Source organism: Choloepus didactylus, chromosome 5 (assembly GCF_015220235.1).
Source record: "Choloepus didactylus isolate mChoDid1 chromosome 5, mChoDid1.pri, whole genome shotgun sequence".
NCBI classification, from domain to species: Eukaryota; Metazoa; Chordata; class Mammalia; order Pilosa; family Megalonychidae; genus Choloepus; species Choloepus didactylus.
In genome coordinates this window covers 115,954,511-115,971,018 of record NC_051311.1, presented here as the reverse complement: position 1 = coordinate 115,971,018, position 16,508 = coordinate 115,954,511, and the positions used below count along the sequence as shown (strand labels likewise).

The 16,508-nt window shown below is 37.1% G+C and overlaps 1 pseudogene; it reads left to right on the top strand.

Annotated features, from left to right (window-relative positions):
* The first annotated feature begins 8,886 nt into the window (after nt 1–8,886).
* LOC119534966 lies at nt 8,887–10,043 on the top strand (annotated as a pseudogene).
* Nucleotides 10,044–16,508: the final 6,465 nt, after the last annotated feature.

Sequence of the window (16,508 nt, the reverse complement as noted above, 5' to 3'; positions counted from 1 at the left end):
AAGTGATGAAGGCCTGAACCATAATAAGGAGGGAAAGAATTCAGAAAATGTTAATAGATTCATTCAGAGCTAAACAATAAGGAACCTAGGATGAGGTCAGTTAATAGTTATGAGGCAACACAAATGTAAGAAGTTGATAGGCCCTTTGGTGAAGATGTCCAAAGGGTATTTGGAAATGTAGGACCAAACAGATTTGAGAGACAGTCTGCTAAAAGAAATATTTAAAGTAGAATTTAAGAAGTCTACCATCACTTATCTACAATTTTGAAATCTAAAATGGATTGAAAACCAAAAGCTTTTCCTAAATTTTGGGCAAAACTTATTTGGCAGCAAAACCTGATATGAATCTATGTAGGGGTATTTATAGTTTTTATTCATCTCTGTAAATACTCATGTTTCACTGCATAAATATTAATATGTTTGATTACACGAATTGCAGCTCTTTCAGTGAGGGATTTACATACTGCCCTGACTTTTCTAAAACCCCCAAATTCTGATTTTTGAAGCACATTTGGCCCCAAAACTTCAAGTAAGGGATTGTGTTCCTGAATCAAGGAGTTGCATACAGAGTGAGACAGCCATAGAGCCGATGACAGAACTGTGGTGGGCACATGCTTCTGTGGAGCAGGAGCGGAGAGAGTGAATGGGATGAGGAAGGCTAACCACTGAGTTAGGAGGGGAATCGCAGCAGTGCCTGGTACCTAGTGAGTGCTCAATCCATATTTGTTGACTGAAAGAATATGAAAGGGAAAGGAGGAGAGTTTCAGAACAATTAAAGAAAATACAAATTAAACACTGATCTTATTAATTTATAATATATAGCAAACACTTATAAAAAGGATTGGGATACAAAAATTTAAAAGGAAACTTAATGAAAATAGGAGATGAAAACTACCAAAATACCCCGCCTTATAATGTGAATATAATTAGGCATTAAATTTATCTCCAGGTCTTCCTGGGAAGCTAGGAAAAGGGAAGAAAAATTGGCTATAAAATTTTAATAGCCTTAAATTCATTAGCACAATCAAACTTCCTCCTGATACTGCCTTCTAAAAGGAAGACCATGCAGAATCTATTGGGGGTGATGAACTACAAAGTAGATGTCTTCAATAATAATTTACAGGTGACTTTCAAATGATCCTTTTTATTTTCTTCTGACAAAGACAACTGAAACACAATTCTGGAAGCATCTCTTCATAGGGTGAGTTAAACACCCTGAGTGATAAACTAGTGTTATTACAGAATTTATAGAATTATGATGTTGTCTTTTTAAGGTATTAATTTAATATTAGGTTGAGTTATGTCACTCAACAAAATTTTTTGTCAAGTCCTGGGCTAATTGCTGGAGATGCATATAAACATGGTTCCTGGCTTCTGAAATCTCAATCTATGGCAGTAGCATAATCTCAAGTTTTCTCTCTTATTACTAAAATTTTAATATTTAGCTTGTCTGAGTTTTCAAAGAAGTCTGCCATGGTAAGAACAGCCAAATTCTTAGGTTCTATTTAGTGGAACTCCAATTTGGTTTCTTCCTTTATTTAATTTACAATTTGATTCTACTCTGTTGCTGAAAGACCATTAATAATCCTGGTACCACAAAGCTATCTTTCCTATGAGAAGATGGTGCTAAATTTAAGAACATTGATAAACCATGTGTTTTAAGTTACTTTTCAAAGTGATGGTTTGAGGCAAGCCATTTATAGGTTTTTTAACCCGATTTGACCTATAGCATGGGGTTTTGAGATGGCTAATCAAAACCAGAGGTGTAGTCTATGAACAATCTATAGTGTAATACATTTATCTTGATTGCAAGGATTAAATTGATAGTTGTATGTCATCACATATTCTTTATATTTTACAGAATGACAGCAGCAGGGCACCATGTTCTGTAGTATTTCCTCATTTTTTTTTTTAAAGTTCAGACTGAGTATAGTGGCTTTGGATATGAAAACTGCTTTCTCACCATGATTATTTGTATGGTTTAAAAACAATCTCTGTGGCCTTTATATAATATGATATTCAAGGTGCAAGACTCAGAAAACTTTGAGACAGTTCTCAAAAAATAGTGAGTGCCATAGTTGGAAGAAAGGAAAACATATGAGCAGTTCATTAGTTTTTGGCAATGCCATAGATGACACTGACTTAATTTGCCTCTTTTTCTGAGTGACTACTCATTTCCCACAGGACTTTGAAATATCCAGGAAAATTAGGCACTCATTTCGGATGTGAGAATCTCTTACTATAAAATGTTATATTAATGTAATAAAGTTTATTTAATGCTGTTAAATTGAATTATTTCATTCAAAAATCTTGGTATCTTGTTACCTTGAATCTTGAACAATAATCAGCAGGGAGAAATTCTTATATTGAGTAATTACTAATTAAAAGTTAGATAATTTAATATTATTTTTTACCTTAAATACTTAGGAAATAAATATTATTTAGATCTTAGCATTTATTTTCATTAATTCAACTCCACTTAATACACAATGATCATTTAAAACCAAATTGCATCAAGTAAATTATTTAGCACAACCCCACACAAGATTAGAAACAGTGTCATGTTTTACTTAAACATTTTAATATGTTTTCTTTAGCTTTTGAGAAGCTTTTAAGTATTATGAAAACATTGGACCTGATGAGAAGATATTATTTCTTTTTTGAGAGACTAATCTATTCTTTTAAGCGATCAAGGTCCTACTTAGTCAATTATTTCTTTCATACGGCTCAGAAATGTCACATCTTAGTTGATCATGTATTTGACCTTTTATGAGAGGCAGACAGTGGACCAGGGATTGCCTCATTTTGGAATCTCCTCAGAAATGACTAAATGCTTTCCAGATGAACATACTGTGGACACAAGGAGGAGCTAGGAATTAGAAATCATTGCCTCCAAACTAGGGGAATGTCTAAACTTCTTTTTCTGTTGGAGCCTGGTGACTTGAAGGAATTCACCCTCTGGGCAATTTCTTTCACTCTCAGAGGTATGATCAAGGCACTAAAATAATTCATGATGAGATACGTTCATTTTTATCCCACTTGTTTCCAAAAAAGAATTTAAGACATCTGCAAAAGTTTCTGTCCTTTCCCTGTTCTCTCATCATAAATCCATACAGATTGACTTTCCCAAATGTAAACTTGAGTTACCAGTGGAGGTGGAATGGGACAGTCAGTTGATTAGTGTCATTTGTCACAGGAACACTCATCTGCTAAAATTGGCTCTAATGTCCTATGTTATCTCATTTTAAGGAAAATAAAAAATAGCATTTCAAGCCTATTAAAATATGTACTCTATTGCTTTTCCACTCTTTATCCTCTATCTTATAGCCTAAACCCATTAGAGGTATGTGCCGGTTTGGATATATTAATGTCCCCCAAAAAGAGCCATGATCTTTTAACCCAGTCTTGTTGGGTGGAAACTTTTGATTGAGTGTTCCAAGGAGATGTGACTCATCCAACTGTATGTAATACCTTTGATTAGATTATTTCCATGGACATGTTACCCCACCCATTCACTGTGGGTCTTAATTAAATCACTAGTGTCCTGTAAGAGCTCACAGACAGAAGGTGCTCAGTGCTGCAGCTGAGAGACAATTTTGAAGAGACGCTTGGGAGCTGACTGCTTTGGAGATGCTAGCCCAGAGTTTGCTCTGGAGAAGCTAAGAGAGACAAGCCCAGGGACATTTTGGAAAAAGCCATTTTGAAACTAGAACCCTGGAGAAAATGCCAGCCATGTGCCTTCCCAGCTAACAGAGGTTTTCCAGACACTATCGGCCATTGTTCAGTAAAGGTACCTTCTTGTTGATGCCTTAGATGAACACTTTCATGGTGTAGAACTGTAAATTTATAGCCAAATAAACCCCCTTTATAGAAGCCAATACGTTTCTGGTATTTTGCATAATGTCAGCATTAGCAAACCAGAACAAGGTACAAATTTAAGAATACATTTTAAGCAGCACAGGGAAAATATATTATCATTCTATATGAATGCCAACACTGTACATAAACATATACATAAGATACCTTATTTAAATAAAAATAATGCTTCTCTGTTTAACCTGCCTTCAAAGTAAAGTCCTGGCAGGTATTTTTAAAAGGAAATATAGACCAAAAAAAAAAAAAAAGCCTAGAAACATTGCTAAAAATCACCACTTATATATACATTAACAATTAATGAAAAGATTATAAGGAACCATATGCTTCTTAGGTATAACTCCCTAAACAATCTGGAGTACATGACATTTGGCTTCTATAATTATTAAAAACAAATAGGATCTAGAGATAAGTCATTGGATAAATTATCTCATTGGAAATGGGGTTAGGAAACTGCATGGATTTTAGGAAATAAAACAATGCAGAAAGACAACTATTTCAAGCAACAGACTAGTTTGAAGTATTTATCTAAAGTACATTTCAGAAATGAATGATTTGGACTGATGCATTTGAACTTTTAAAAATGTTATGAGTTAAAATCATTAAGTCAATGACATTTAGATACAGTAGTGCTGCCTTCTGTGTTCTCAACAGATTCTAAATTCAGTTACGTGTGTCTTGTGATCACAAGATACGGTTACAAATAGCAATAATTGTTGCAAAGCAAATTACATGGTGGCTCAGGAAAACATTCCCCTTCCAACAGAGGGGGGAGTGGATTACCTTACTCATATAGCCTGCAGGTTATATAATGAAGATTAAGGCTTTAAAATGAAAAAGGATTGCATGCTAAAACAGAAAAATGACTTCATGAAAATAAAAAGTCAGATCTCTTTGTTAAGTAGGAAAAAACATCTAAAGCACAGAAGAGAAACTTTAAGTACAAATATTTAAGTGTTTATAGGCTATGGAAAACTGTTATTAAAAACAGTTTATTCTTTTTCATAACTTCATAAAAATACAATCATGTAAATAAGAATTTTATTCATATAATGCTTGAATATGTTACAACTTCAAAGTGGGTAATTTCTACTTAGCTGGAATCAGTAAGAATAAGGATACATAATTTTAGGCCACATTTGCCTCCTGCCCCTAAGTTATAATTCTGAGTGAAATCTGTACACAGACAAAAGTATTACTGTTAGTTTTAACCCATTTACTTTAGTAAGAAGTGGCCAGAGCTTATCAAGTTTGAACTACTTCAGGATACATTTTCATATAAGTAACCTTTAGGTGGGTTGTCACAAACATGGGTGGTCATTGTAATAGAGATTTCAAGAAACATTTTATTTCATATCTGGCAATTTATTCCCTTAACTCAATGTTTCTCAATCTTTTTAATCATTCCTTTGATAAATATTAAAATCTCATGGCTGAAACTTCCCAGCCCAGGATTCTGAAATGCCCTCCTCAACTCCATCCAGAATCACTGATAAAGAGAAGACAGGGTATACTATATGTTTATTGGAATTTTTTGCTTGTCTGCCTTCACAGTATACTGCAAACTCTGTGAGGGCAGGGATAGGGTGGAGCAAACTCAAAGATGGTGACTGGAGGATGAAAGGAAGACTGTTCATTTTATACTTTGTGGCTTTAGAATCAGGTGAATAAATTGCCTACTCAAAAATTAAACAAAAATGTCTTCAAGATAGAGATTTGTTCCTGAAAAGTTAACTCTGAGGAAAATAGGATGTATTTTTCAATAGGATTCATTCTAATAAATCAGCCAAATCCAACCACTTTGGTCCATTTTTCAGAATATGAAGTTATCCTCAAAATAGGGAACCACACATATTTTCTACCCCTCAAACCATGAGCCTACCTATAGTAAAAACCACTGAGAAACAAGATGAATACTAACAAGCCATACTAAGTAGCAACAAAGATGATAGACCACAATATTATAAGCAAAGTTATGAACCAAGATCATCAGAAACTTTTGGCAGGACTATTAGTCTTCCTCACTGTAACTGGAATCTATATCTTGTTAATCCAAGTGACTTGTGTGGAGAATCTGGTTAAAAATTTCAGAGATGATTATCATAAAAGAAATAGACACTTAAACCTGTTACTTATTTCAGGTTACTTATTTTTGGGTAAATCACACAAAAATACATTATAGCCTCCAAATTACCTAACAGTAATGGCAATAGATATTCTTATAAACTGTATTTGCACTTCATCATATTTACTGTGTCATCACCCCCATTTCTCAGGTGAGAAAAGGTTTGGAGGTATTACCTAATTTGATTAAAGTCACACAGCTACTAGGTAATAGTCAAATCTATGTCTGACTTCAAAGATGTGATTGTCTCTACTGTGACATACAGCATCCCTTGACAAGGGTTTAGTTTAGGTAGCTGCTTTAATTCAGTCAGTGTTGGAATCTCCACCACTGAAGCAGGGTAAACAGTAAGAGTTGGTTTTCATTTTTCTCTTTGGGATGATGGGCATAATAAGGGGCTCATCAAGTGGAGGAAGGCTGGTATAATTTTTAAAGAACATTAAAGCCCTGACAATGGAGAAATACATCAAAGGTAATTTTGAAATTTGGGGGGAAAAGGTGGATAAGGAGAGACTTATATCTAATTCAGGGATTTCCAGGATTTGGCATTTTTTCCTCACAAGTAAACAGTAAGCATTAAGAGTGAGCAAGGGTGTAAACAAGGAGTCATTGTAAAATAAACACAGAGTGGATAGACATACAAAATCTATGTTTAACCTCACTCAGAATTGAATATATGAATAAATGAATATATAGGATATTTTCAAGATTGCCATAATTAGAAATGTTATAATGTCCAATATTAAAGACGGAGAAACAGGCATTGTCCTTTACCATATAGTTTGAACAGAAATAGTTGGTTCAACTTTTAGACAGCTGTTTGGCAATATCTATCAAAATATAAAATATGCGTACCTTGACTCAACAATTCCACCTTTATAATTTATCTGACAGATATTCTTGCTCAAAAATACCCAAAAATTTATGTACAAGGATGCTCCTGAAGCACTCTTTGTAGAAACAACAAACTGGAAATAAATACCTTACATTTCCATCAATAGGAAATATAATATATCCATATAATCACATACCATGTGATCACATACAGGTAAAAAGAAAAAAAGTAGGTGTATGTTCCAGTTTGATAATGCTGCTGTTATGCAAAATACCAGAAATGGATTGGCTTTTATAAAGGGGGTTTATGTGGTTAAAAATTTACAGTCTGAAGGCTACGAAAATGTCTAAATTAATCAACACAAGTATACCTCACCAAAGGAAGGCCAGTGGTGTCTGGAAAATCTCTGTTAGCTGAGAAGGCACGTGGCTGGCATCTGCTGATCCCAGGTTGTGTTCCAGCTCCTCTCTCAGTTCCTGTGCATTCTTCAAAATGTTTCTCTTGGGGACATTTTGTCCTCTCTTAGCTTCTCTGGAGCAAATTCTGAGCTAGCATCCCCAAAGTGTCAACAAAAGTCTGCTTTCAACAGCCATCTTGAAAATGTCTCTCTTAGCTGCTCTGAGGTCCTGTTGTTTGTGAGCTCTTTCATAGGACTCCAGTGATTAAATCAAGACCCACCCTGAATGGGTGGAGTCCATATCTCCATGGAAATAATCTAATCAAATGGTTCACCCACAGTTGATTGAGTCACATCTCCATGGAAACACTCAAAGGATTCCAACCTAATCAACACTAACATGTCTGCCCCCACAAGATTGCATTAAAAAATATGGCTTTTGGTGGGACATAATATGTTCAAACTAGCAAGCACAGTGTATAAGGCCTAATATGGAAAACTCTATAAGATACACTTTTAGGTTAAAAAAAAAAAAGGAATTTGGAAGAGAGTTTACATAGTATGATCTTATCTTTGTAAAGAGAGAGAGGCAAAGATTGACACAGAGAGACATAGCTAGATGTGGTTTATGTATAGAATATTTCCATATGTATATACAAACTTTAAAGCAGTTTCCCAAGGGAAATGATAATTGAAGTTTTGGGAGTTGGGAGAGCATACAGCATGAAGGAAATGGAGCAAAGGGCCAAGGAGACATTAACATCCACTTTTTACTTTTTGTAACTTTTATTTTCTCTACTGTGAGCCTGCACTCTATCTATCTGTCTGTCTGTCTATCTATTTACAAATTTACAGTTCTAAGGCCATAAAAGTGTTCAAACAAAGGCATCAACAAGAGGATAACTTCACTGAATAATGGCTGATGGCATCCAGAACACCTCTGTTAGTTGGGAAGGCACATGGCTGGCATCTGCTGGTTTATTGCTCCTGGGTTGCATTGCTTTCAGCTTCTGATTCCAGTGGCTTTCTCTTTAAGTACCTGTGGGTTCTCACTTAGCTTCTCCAGGGCAAACTCTGGGCTTCATCTCTTAACTTAGGAACTCCAATGTCTGGTTTCAGCAGCTGTCTCCAGAATGTCTCTGGACATTTTCTCTCTGAGTCTCTCTGGGCTCTCTTCACAATGTCTCTGCCTTTTATACTCTCATAGAGGATGCCAGTAAACTAATTAAGAGCCATCTCGAATGAGTGGGGCTACATCTCCATGGAAATAATCTAGAGCCATCTCGAATGAGTGGGGCTACATCTCCATGGAAATAATCTAATCAAATGTCTCACCCACAATTGGGTGGGTCACATCTTCATGGAAACAACCCAATCAAAAGATTCCACCCAGATAGCCAGCCCATGGAGTGCTGGACCCATAGGGTACAAAGGCCCAGGCCATGGCTCCCTGCATCTGTGATGCCCACCACCCCCCACCCCCCGCCACCACTGCTTTGGTTCCAGCAGTGCCTGGGTACCAGTCTGGTACATTATGGGAGCACCGTCTCCCAAGGAGGAGGAGGCAGAAGGTGAGTTGGTGGATCTGTGAAGAAACCAGTAGACTAGGAGAGGGAGGGGAAGGTGCTAATCATGTGGTGCATGCACCCGAGAACCATGTTGGTATGGAAACCCTTTAACCCAGAAAGTCACAAATTGGACAAGAGCTTCCAGCTGACCAGGCTCACTGAGCTGAAGGGCATGGACTGCAAAGTGCCCCAAGATGTCTGACAGAAATTGCTGGAGTCCTTGCAAGAGAACCAATTCCAAAAAGATGAGCAGTTTCTGGGAGCAGTTATACCAAGGCTCGGCATTGGGATGGATAGGTGCATCATCCTTCTGGGGCACTGTGGCCTCTCCCTGGCATAAACAACAGAAACATTTACCCTTACATGATGGGCAGGATAGCCTGTGCCAATGTCCTCAGTGACCTTTATGCAATGGGGTCATGGAATGTGACAACATGCTCATGCTCCTTGGGATGAGCAATAAAATGACTGACAGGGAAAGAGATAAAGTTGCCCCTAATTGTACAGGGTTTTAAAGACGTGGTGGAGGAAACAGGGACATTAGTAACAGGTGGTCAAAAAGTATTAAACCCCTGGATTGATTTAGAGGGAGTTGCTATGACTGTCTGCCAGCTCAACAAGTTCATCATGCCAGGTAATGTGGTGCCAGGAGATGTTCTTCTGACCAAACTCCTGGGCACACAGGTGGCTGTGGCCATGCACCAGTGGCTGGACATCCCTGCAAAATGGAATAAAATTAAACTAGAGGTCACCCAGGAAGATGTAGAGTTGGCATACCAAGAAGCAATGATGAAAATGGCAAGGCTCAACAGAACAGCTGCAGGGCTCATGCACACGTTCAATGCCCACGCAGCCACCAACATCACAGTCTTCGAGATCTTGGGCCACATGCAGAACCTGGCCAAGCAGCAGAGGAACAAGGTGTCATTCATCATCCACAACCTCCCTGTCCTGGCCAAGACGGCGGCCGTGAGCAAGGCCTGCAGGAACATGTTCGGTCTCATGCACCGGACCTGCCCGGAGACTTCAGGAGGCCTTCTGATCTGCTTACCGCACGAGCAGGTCGCACAGTTCTGTACCGAGATCAAGTCCTCCAAGTACAGGGAAGGCCACCAAACATGGATTGTTAGAACTATGGAGAAGAGCAACCGAACAGCCAGAATCATAGACAAGTCCCAGATCAGCAAAGTGGGCCTGCAGGTGGCCACTCAGAACGCGAACCCCACGCCCAGCACCACTTCCTAATCCAGGCTGCACTAGCTCTCTTGTTTTGTTTTTACATGCATCTATTCCATTACCATTACTTCAATTAAAGACTGTAAACCACATTTTGTCTACACATCCGGTGACTTTAGGTCGATTTGTGAGTGTCTACTACTAATAATGTAGAGCCCATTGCTTTCTTTTCCTGTTACGTTAACTGAAGATGCATATAATCTTGAGGCAGCTTCTGAGTTGAGAATTACATTGTTATCCAATACTGTTGATTCATTTTGAATCTTTAAACACTTATCTCTTGCCTCTTGGTTCTTTCCAAGATTCCACCCACAATAAGTTTGCACCCATCAGAGAGGGTAAAAAAACACAGTCTTTCCTGGGGTACACAACAGTCTCAAACTGGCACAAGGATTAAGACCCATCCTGAATGAGGTGGATCACATCTCAGTTGATATAACCTAATTAAGAGGTCCTAGCCACAATAGGTCTATACCCACAGGAAGGGACTAAAACAACAAGGACTTTTCTTGGGTACATAACAGCTTCAAACTACCATAGGAACTGTCATTCATTGATGGTGAGAATGTAAAATGGTACAGCTTCTTTGGTAGATAGTTTGGCAATTTCTTACATAGCTAAACATAGGCTTACTATGGCACCCAGCAATCATGCTACTAGGTATTTACCCAAATGAGTTGAAAACTGATGTCCACGCAAAAACCTGCATGTGAATGTTTATGGCAACTTTATTCTTAATTGCCAAAATCTGAAAGCAGTCAAGATGTCCTTCGATAGAAGAATAGAAAAACAAACTTTGATATATTCATAAATGGGATAAATGGAGAAGTACCCCCAAAAATGCTGAATTGAAGAAAGAGAAAAAGAATCTCTAAGGTCAGCTAGGAGATTTTGTCCCAGACCTGCCAATCCAGACCCTTCCCCCTCACTCAGTCCTGTGTGGCTTGAGGGTCTCACAGAGACAGCACAGCCCAGGTCCCTCCTGCCATGGATGCAGATGATAGAGCCACTCACAGCAGTGATTTAGAACCCCATGCATACTCAGGTACAAGGACCCAAGTCTGCAAAGACCTGGGGCAAAACACAAGGTACTGAGGAGTACCCCACACAGAAGGGCCCACATGGAAGGAAGAAAAAGAGAGAGAATGGCAGAACTGTTGGCAAGAGGTATGCACACGCAACACAGTGTCTGTTGTTTGGACCACCTAAACACAAAACAGACCTTTCTAGATTGACCCATCTTGGACCCTGGGGTGGAATACTCCAAGGGAGAAGAAATCAGAGGCAGAAAAGCTTCACAGTAAAAGAAAAGTGTGGTGCGTTTGTATGTGGGGGAGTGGGGACTGAACTGCTGTAAGACAGGACATGTCTCAGAATTAAAAAGTGTAAGGAAAGGGGGCAGGGATAGAATTTAAATAAGTCATATGAGCTAGGGAGAAAATCCTGCACAAAAACAAACAGAACAGATCAAGATTCCCAGAGAAGAAACAGAAGAAAGGAGGCTTTCTCTTGGAGGTGAAACAATTCTATAAACATTACTATCTTGAAAGTTGTACTGCATATTCAGAGCAAGAATCAGATGAAGAAGAACTGAGAAAACCTGAACAGTTAAACATGGGCTACTCTAAGGTCCAGAATAAATTGGACCAAGCATCAAAGAAGAGCCTTAACACAAAACCAATAAACAATAAAACCCTACACAAGAAGGAGAAACTGACCTCCAGAGTTAATGCATCAATCCATCCTAAGAAAAAGGAAGAGATGAAATCAGTCAAGGGAACAAATTAAAACTTTATAGGAGAAACAGAATTTGGAGCAACTAATCAAAGAAGTTCAAACAAATTGCCTAAATCAATTCAAGGAGATAAAGGAAAATATGGATAAAGAGCTTAAGTATATTAAGAAGAATGTGTATGAGCATAGAGGAGAATTCGAAAGTTTAAAAAGAAACATAATAAATTATGGCGATGAAAGGGACAATAATGAAGATTAAAAATACACTAAGGCATACAACAGAAGATTTGAATAGGCAGAAGGAAATTATACAATCAGAAGAAAAGCACGGAAAAATTGAGCAGTGTCTCAGGGATTTGAGAGATAGAATGAAACATACAAACATATGCATCATGGATGTCCCAGAAGGAGAAAAGGGAAAAAGGGCGCATAGAATGTTTGAGAAAACAGTGGCCAAAAAAACACCCAACTCTTATGAAATACATAATTATACAAGACCATGAAACGCAACCTACTCCAAACAGAATAAATCCTAATAGACCTGCTCTGAGACACATACTAATATAAACTTCAAATTCCAAAGTTAAAGAGAGACTCCTAAAAGCTACAAGAGAAAAGCAATTCATTACACACAAGGGATCATCAATAAAACTAAACGTTTACTACTCATCAGAAACCATGGAGGTGAGAAGGCAGTTGTATTATATATTTAAGGTACTGAAAGAGAAAAATCATCAGCCAAAAATTCTTTATCCAGCAAAACTGTCCTTAAAAAATGAGGGAGAGTTTAAAATATTCACAGAAAAACAGAAATTGAGAGTCTGTCAACAAACAACCTGTGCTATAAGAAGTGTAGTGTGAATAAATGAAGATCCTCAGTAAAGGTAATTTAAAAGGCAAATACAAAACACAAATGTACCATATCCTCAATATACAAGTCTACTCTTTAATTCCTTTATGAGCCAGAATAGAATTGAGAAAAAGGAATATATCCTGATATTGGACACAGAAAATATGAAGAGATAATAGGGGGCAGGATGAGATAAAGAAGGGAAATAGAGGCAGAGGCATATGGGAGCAAACTTAAATATATGCTATTGAAGCTAAGTTGGTAGCTCTTCAAATTAGTAGGTTATAGATGTATGTTATATAAAATAAACCCAAGGGTAAACACAAAGTATTGAAAAAATAAACAGAAACAGAAATGAGAAAGGGATCACTCAGATACATCACAAAAGATTAACTATACAGAAAAGGAAAAGATGAAAAAAAAAAAAGATATGACATCTAAAAACTAAAGGATAAAATGGCTGAAGTACATACCACCTTTACAGTAATAACACTGAATGTTATTAAACACCCCAATCAAAAGACACAGATTGGCAGAATGGATCAAAAAGCATGATCCAACCATATGTTGTTTACAAGAGACTCACCTTATACCCAAAGTCACAAAAAGGATGAAAGTGAATGGTTCAGAGAAGATATTCCATGCAAGTAGTTATCAAAAAAGAGCTGGGATATATACTAATATCAGACAAAATAGAACTTAAGTCAAAGCTGTTACAAGAGACAAAGAAGGACACTATGTATTTATAAAATGGTCAATTCACCAAGAAGAAATAACAATTATTAATATTTATGCACCTAACCACAGTGCCCCCAAATATGGGAGGCAAACACTGGCAAAACTGGAGAAATAGACATCTCTGCAATATTAGTTGGAGACTTCAATTCACCACTCTCATCAATAGATAGAACATCTATACAGAAGGTCAATAAGGAAAATGAGAACTCAAATAATGTGATGAATAAATTAGACTTAAAAGATATATTTATAGAACATTGCACCCCCAAACAGGAGGATATACATTCTTCTTAAGTGCACATGGATCATTCTCCAGGATAGACCACATGTTGAGTCACAAAACAAGTATCAATAAATTTAAAAAGATTGAAATTACACAAAACATCTTCTTTGACCATATGGAATGAACCTGAAAATCAATAACAGGCAGAGAACTGGAGAATCCACAAATATATGCAAATTAAATAATATACCCAAACAATCAGTGGGTCAAAGAAGATATTATAAGAGGAATCAGTAAATATCTTGAAATGAAGGAAAATGAGAACACAACTTATCAAAACGTATGGGATACAGTGAAGACAGTGCTGAGAGGGAAATTTACAGCCCTAAATCCTTACATTAAAAATGAGTAAACAGCTAAAATCAAAGGACTAACTGCATACCTGGAAGAACTAGAAAAAGAACAGCAAACAAAACTGAAAGAGCAAGCAGAAGGAAAGAAGTAACAGGGATTAGAGCAGAAATAAATGAAATAGAGAAAAAAAAAACAATAGAGAGCATTAACAAAACCAAAAATTGGTTCTTGAAAAGATCAATAAAATTGACAAACACTTATCTAGACTGACAAAGGAAAAAGGAAGAATATGCAAATAAACAAAATCAGAAATGAGAGGGGGGACATAAATACAGACCCCACAGAAAAAAAGAAAAGATCATAAGAGCATACTCTGAATAAATGTAGGCCAACAAATTAAACAACACAGATTAAATGAACAAATTCCTAGAAACACATGAACAACCTACACTGACTGTAGAAGAAATAGACCACAACAGACAAATTACCAGTAAAGAGATGGCATCAGTCATAAAAACTATCCAACACAGAAAGTCTAAGACCAGATGGCTTCACAGAATTCTACCAAACATTCCCAGAAGAATAAATACCAGTCCTACTCAAACTCTTCCAAAAAACTGAAGAGACAGGAACACTACCTAATTCATTTTATGAGGCCAACATCACCCTAATACCAAAGCCAGACAAAGATACTACAAGAAAGGAAAATTACAGACCAATTCCTCTTATGAATACACATGCAAAAATCCACAACAAAATACTTACAAATGGAATCCAATAGCACATTGAAAGAATTATACACCATGATCAAGTGGGTTTTATCCCAAGTATGCAAGGGTGGTTAAACATAAGAAAATCAATTATTGTAATACACCATATCAACAACATGAAAGGAAAAAAAAACATAATCATCTCAATTGATGCAATAAAGGCATGTGACAAAATCCAGCATCCTTTCTTGATAAAGAACTTAGAAATATAGGAATAGAAGTGAATTTCCTCAACATGATAAGGGGCATTGTGCTGTTTTGAATCTGTTATGTACCCTATAAAATACTATGTTCTTTTAAACAATCCATTCTTGTGGGGGCAGACCAATTCTGGATGGGACCTTTTGATTAAGTTGTTTCCATGGAGATGTGATACCACCCATTCAAGGTGAGTCTTAATTAATTTACTGGAGTCCTTAAGAGGGCTCAGGGGAGAGAGACAAAGAGCACAGAACCAGCACAGACCTACATGCTTGGAGATGCAGACAGAAAGATGTTTGGAGATGCTAAGCTAAGAGATGAAGCCCAGAGTTTGCCCCTGGAGAAGCTAAGAGCAAAAGAGACAGAAGCCCAGAGACATTTTTGGAGAAAGCCATGGAAACTAGAATCCAGGAGAATAAGGACTAGCAGAGGTTGCCATGTGCCTTCTCAAGTGACAGAGGAACCCCAGATACCATCGGTCTTTCCTCAGAGAAGGTATCTACCTCTGTTGTCTTAATTTGGAAATTTTCATGGCCTCAGAACTGCAAATTTTTAACCTAATAAATTCCCTTTATAAAAGTCAATCCATTTCTTGTATATCACATTCTAGCAGCTTTAGCAAACCAAAACAGGCATATATGAAAAATCCACAGCTAACATCATACTCAATGGTGAAAGACTGAAAGCTTTCCCTCTAAGACCTGGAAGAAGAAAAGATGTTCATTATCACCACTGTTATTTAACATTTTACTGGAAGTTCTAGCCAGAGCAGTTGGGCAAGAAAAAGAAATAAAAGATCTATCAATTTGAAAGAAAGAAATAATACTTTCACTCTTTGCAGATGGCATGTTCCTACATATAGAAAGTCCCCAAAAATCTACAAAATAAATATAGGGTTTACTATCCAGAATATATAAAGGAATCCTACAACTCAACAATAAAAAGACAAATAATCCAATTTAAAAATAGGCAAAAGATTTAAACACATTTCTCCAAGAGGATAAATATAAATGGTTAAAAAGCACGTGAAAAGATGCTCAACATCATTAGCTATTAGAGAAATGCAAATCAAAACCACAATGAGATGCCATTTCATACTCACTAGAGTGGCTACTATTTAAAAATCAGAAAATTACAAGTGTTGGAGAGGATGCAGAGAAATAGGAACTTTCATTCATTGCTGGTGGGAATGTAATATTGTGCAGCCACTGTGGAAGACAGTTTGGAATTTCCTCAGAAAGCTAAGTTTAGAATTACCACATGACCCAGCAGCCACTGTGGAAGACAGTTTGGAATTTCCTCAGAAAGCTAAGTTTAGAATTACCACATGACCCAGCAATTCCTCTCCTGGGTATATACCCCAAAATATTGAAAGCAGGGACTTGAAGAGATGTTTGCACACTGGTGTTCATAGCAGCATTATTCACAATTGCCAAAAAATGGAAGGAACCCAAGGGTCCATCAACTAATGAATGGATACACAAAATGTGGTACATACATACAATGGAATATTATTCAGCCACACATAGAAAAGAAATTCTGGTTCATGCGACAACATGGATGAACTTTATGTTGAGTGAAATAAGCCAGACACAAGAGGACAA